Source organism: Heterocephalus glaber, unplaced genomic scaffold (assembly GCF_053883595.1).
Source record: "Heterocephalus glaber isolate CG9 unplaced genomic scaffold, H.glaber_assembly_v1.0 deba00001729, whole genome shotgun sequence".
NCBI lineage: Eukaryota > Metazoa > Chordata > Mammalia > Rodentia > Bathyergidae > Heterocephalus > Heterocephalus glaber.
In genome coordinates, this window is record NW_028258440.1 from 14,886,014 (window position 1) to 14,891,166 (window position 5,153).

General features: G+C 41.2%; 1 pseudogene; it reads left to right on the forward strand.

Moving 5' to 3' along the window:
• Positions 1-2,051: 2,051 nt before the first annotated feature.
• Positions 2,052-4,803, forward strand: LOC101716294 (elongin-A-like; annotated as a pseudogene).
• The last annotated feature ends 350 nt before the right edge of the window (positions 4,804-5,153 follow it).

Below are 5,153 nucleotides of genomic sequence, written 5' to 3' on the forward strand. Positions count from 1 at the left end.
AGAATTAAAAGAATCATACCACAGTGATATATGGGCATCCATGTTCATAGCAGCACAATTTGTAATAGCTAAAACTTGGAAACAGCCCAAGTGTCCATCAGCTGGAGACTGGATAAAGAAAATGTGTTTTTTTTTTAAATGGAGTACTACTCAGCCATAAAAAATGAGAAATTAGAGACATTTATAGCTAAATGGATGCACATTGAGGCAATACTCTTAAGTGAAATAAATAGGACACACATGTATAAATACCAAATAGTCTCTCTATTGTGAGAAACTGAAAGTATAAATAAGGACTAAAAGGTATAATAGATAATGTGAAATAGGAAGAAAGGGGGGAAAGGGAAAGGGGTAGTGGGAGGGGTAGGGGAAATAAGAGAAGGGAATGGAATTAATATTAGAAAATGGAAAAATGGAAACAAAGTCTTTGTAAATAGGGAGGGATGGAGGTGTTGAAGGGAGGGCAGGGTAAGGGGAAAATGAGAACCAAGAGAGATTTGTAAAGGTGCAAATTTCCAATGATGAATGTCATTATATTGTATACCTAAAATGTACCAATAAAAGAATTCAAAAAATATGAAAGTCGAACACCCATTCATGATACCATCCCTATAGAAAACTGGAATAGATGTTTTTTATCTCAATCTAATAAAAGCCATCTACAACAAACCAATCATCATACTAAATGGTCAAGAACTGAAAGCTTTCACTCTAAAATCAGGAATAGGATAAAGATGTCCACTATGACCACTCTTATTCAATATAGTTCTGGAAACATTAGCTAGAGCCAGTAGACAAGAGAAAGAAATAAAAGGAATATGGATAGGAAAAGATTGGATAAAAAATTAAATTATCATTGTTTTTAGATGACATAATCTACATAGAAGACCACAAAAAACTCCTCCATAAGACTTCTAGATTTAATAACCAAACTCAGTAGTGTAGCTGTATACAAAGTCAACACAAAAATCAATAGCATTCCAGTATACAAATAACAAACTCACTGAGAGAGAAATTAGGAAAACCACACCTTTCACAATAACATCCAAAAAAAATCAAATACTTAGGAATGAATTTGTCTTGCCATGCCATGTCTATTACTTGTCTTCAGACCAGATGCTCACAGAAGAACCCTAATTAAAGAATTTTGAGAACTTTAGTTACAACAATTCCACTTAGCATTTCAAACTCAAGCAGTTCAAGAGTACAATGAAAATTGGAAAATAAGTTATTGGAAGTTGTTTTGTATACTGTTCTAGAAGTTCCATTTCTTTTGCTTTTCTGCTGTTGAATACATTTCAAAGTGAGCATTCTTCCTTTAACTCGATATATTTGGCATCCAATGCAGCCTATAATCTGGCCTATGAGAAAGAAAGACATCAAAATCTTCTACCTGTGACCTCATTATATGTTTTAGTCAATACCTCATTTGAGAAATATTCCTTGGGTTCAAAGAGAACTTCTGTGGAACTCAATAGCTCACCAGCATCTGATATAACTTTAAAATTTCCAAAATATTTTCATAATTATTATTATATTGATTTTATAAAATATTAGGTTTCAATGAGTACACTATATTTTGATATCATCTCATAATTCTTGCTTACACCTTTTACTCTCCCCTTATTCCTTTCCTGTTGTTTAATAACAGTTTCACTTCTACTTTCATGTCATCTGTGTTATATTCCACAAGTTAAAAAGAACGTGTGATATTTATCTGTCTTATTTTGCTCAACATGATAGTATCAAGATCCCTCAATTTTCCTGCAAATGACGTTAAGTTTCTTCATTATAACTCAACAATACTCTTGGTATGTATACATTTTCTTTATTTATCTGTTGATGGACACTTAGGTTGGTTCCATATCTTGTCTATTGTGAATTGTGCCATAATAAACAGGGGTATATACCAAGCAGTAGTATACCTAGTTTAAATGGTAACTCTATTTTTAGTTTTGAGAGAAACCTCCATAATAATTTACATAGTGGCAGTACTAATTTGCATTCCCACAAGCAGTTTAGAAAGGTTTCTTTTTTTCTACAGTTCCGGCGAGGAGGCCAAGCCAGTCACAGTGATGGCAAGAGGAGTCGACACTCCAACTTGTGGAGAAGCTGCAAGCTCGCCTGGCTGCAAACCCAGACCCCAAGAAGGACCAAGGGAGATGAACTCCCATCACAGCTGTAGTCCAGGAGCGGGTGCGGTGGGGACAGAAGTTGTGGTTAGAGACCCTTCCTACCCCTCTTGCCTTTCCTGCCTTCCAGGGAGGGCTCCAGGTTCTCCTCGCTGCAAGTGATGAAGTGATTCAGGTTCAGAGAGGTCACTGACTTGCACAAGATCACCCACTTGGCAAGAAGCTATGGAAATATTTGAAGAAACTCTCCACCTTACCTATTACATTAGACATTCTTGCAGAGACTGGGGTCGGGAAAACAGTAAATAGCTTTCAAAAGCATGAGCAAGTTGGGAGCTTTGCCAGGGACCTCGTGGCCCAGTGGAAGAAGCTGTTGCCTGTCGAATGGTAAGAACATTTCTCAGAAACAATGAGGCTGAGGAACAGGACTTTGAGAGGAGCAATTCAAAAAAGCGCCCTCTGGAAGCTCTTCAGAGGGAGGAGGAGATGGAAGAGGACTACCAGGAAAACTGGAAAGCTTCTGGCAGCTGATCCTATAGCCCTGAACGCAGACAGAAAAAACACATAAAGCTCCCAGAGCTCGAAAGATCTCACAAAGTGTCTCACAGTCATGAGAGGAGAGATGAGAGAAAGAGGTGTCTCAGAGTGTCACTAATGTACTCTTCAGACCCTGAATCTTCTGACTATGGCCATGCCCAGTCCCCTCTGTCCTCTGGCAGTCCTCATCAGATGTACACAGACCATTACAGGTCCCCAGAGGAGGACCATGAGCCTACTGTTCCACATCAGAAACCTGGAAAAGGCCACAGTAATGCCTTTCAGGACAGACTGGTGGCCAGCCAAGACCAACACCTGGGTAAACCCCAGGGGAAAGGGACTGTGAACCCAAACAAGGAGCACAAATCTTCCCATAAGGAGAAATGCTCCAGAAAAGCCAAGAGTGATGAGAAGTCCTCTTTGGGCACAGAAAAACTGCACAAGACCCTCTCCAGAGAGGAAAACCAAAGGATGCCCTGAGGGGACAGCACCAAGGAGAAACTGCACTCTAGTGCTGTCAGGAAAGAGAAGGGAAGAGAAGGCAGTAGCCTCAAAAAGAAGTGTTTACCCTCTGTGGAGTTTGCTTCAGACAACCACCTTAAAACGTCAAAGCACAAGGACTCCAAAAAAACCAAGTCAGACAAAAACAAGCAAAGTGCACATGGCTTGGACATAGGAAAAGGGGTGGGAGACCTGTCCAAAACAAGAGAAAAGGTTTCTAACAATCTCAAGGCTCAAGAAGGGAAAGTAAAAACTTCTAATTTGGATAGAAAGTCCCTGGGCTCACTTCCTAAAGTAGAGTAGGCAGACATGGATGATGAAATTGATCAGCCCACCATGTCGTTTAAATCATACCTCAGCTATGACCAGCCCCACAAGAAAAAGAAGATTGTGAAAACTTCAACCTCAGCAGCTGGGGAAGAAAAACTTTAAAAAAGTGATTCTAAAAGCACTAGTAAAAACTTGGACTCAGTTCAGAAATTGCCCAAGGAGAATGAAAACAAATCTGAAAAGCTGCAGCCAACTGGAGCTGATTCAGCCAGGCTGAGAAAGGTCCCCACCGAAGCATTGCCAGTGTTGCCAGACCTCCCATTATCCACAATCCAGGCCAATTACCACCCACTTCCTTCCTTTAAATTCATGTCCTCCTCGCAGCCACAGTGAAAAGCACTCTCTTCACCTCAAGAAGAAGAAGCTGGATTCACTGCGTCAAGAATGAGCTCCAAGATGCAGATATACTCCAGTTCCAAGTGTGCCTATCTCCCAAAAATGATGACTTTGCACCAGCAGTGCATCCGTGTACTCAAAAACATTGATTCCATCTTTGAAGGGGGAGGAATCCCCTATTCTGTTCTTGAACCCATTTTGGAGAGGCGTACACCTGACCAGCTGTATCGCATAGAGGAATACAATTATGTTTTAATTGAAGAAACAGGTCAATTATGGAAAGTTCATTGTCACCACGACTTTAAAGAGGAAAGACCAGAAGAGTATGAGTCACAGCAGGAGATGTATCTGTGGCTTCAGGATGCTCGAGAGCTGCAGCTACAAGTTCTAACAAAGTATATCCAATCTACACATGCCAATAAGCCCAAAGGTAGACAACCAAAGATGGCCTTTGTTAACTCTGTGGCCAAGCCACCTTGTGATGTCTGGCAGAGGCAGGAGAAGTTTGAAACAGGAGGAGTAGCTATCCATGAGAAAGTCAAACCCTAGTGCATGCAAGGCAAGCACTTGACCACTGAACCACACCCACAGCCCTACACCTGAATACTTTCAAAGTGGAGAATGATAGCTGAACAGTAAAGGTGAGCCAAGACCACTGTTCTCTCAGAAGGGGCGACACAGTTGTTTCTGAGCACCACTAGCACACAGGTGCTAAGTCCACTGTCAAGCCACAGATTAAGCCAGCCTGTACACCACAGAAAGCAGCCACACTCCTGACAGTAGCAACAACTTGAACTCCAGGCTGGAGGAGCCAGCCTGTGATGGCCCCAGTGCCAGCAGTGCCCATTTGGCACCAGTGGTCAGCAGTACTGTTTCCTATGATCCTAGAAAATTGGATGTGAAGATAATTGCCCTGATGATGGCCAAGATGATTAAAGCCTTCAAGAATAGATTCTCCAGGTCATAAACTGAAGACTTGCCTTGGAGATGGAACTTGGGAGACAGGGACAATTGGGACTAGGGAGTGAGCCTTCCAAAGGAGACCAGAATCTTTGGCTCTGTGTAACCTTTTAGGCTCTGAGTCCTGCACATTTGCAGGTGTTAGTCCTGTGTACCACAGCCCCGCGCCCTGCCTGGAGCACACTTCAGAATTCTGAAGACAATGTGAAGCCTCAGTCTCAATGAGGATTTTAAGGTCAATTATATTTTTGTTGCTAATTAGAATCTTTGTAAACCATAAGACACAGTTTTAATTGATAAATATTGCATACAGATTGTAAAAAAAAAAAGAGAGAGCTGCGTCTTCACCAGCATTTA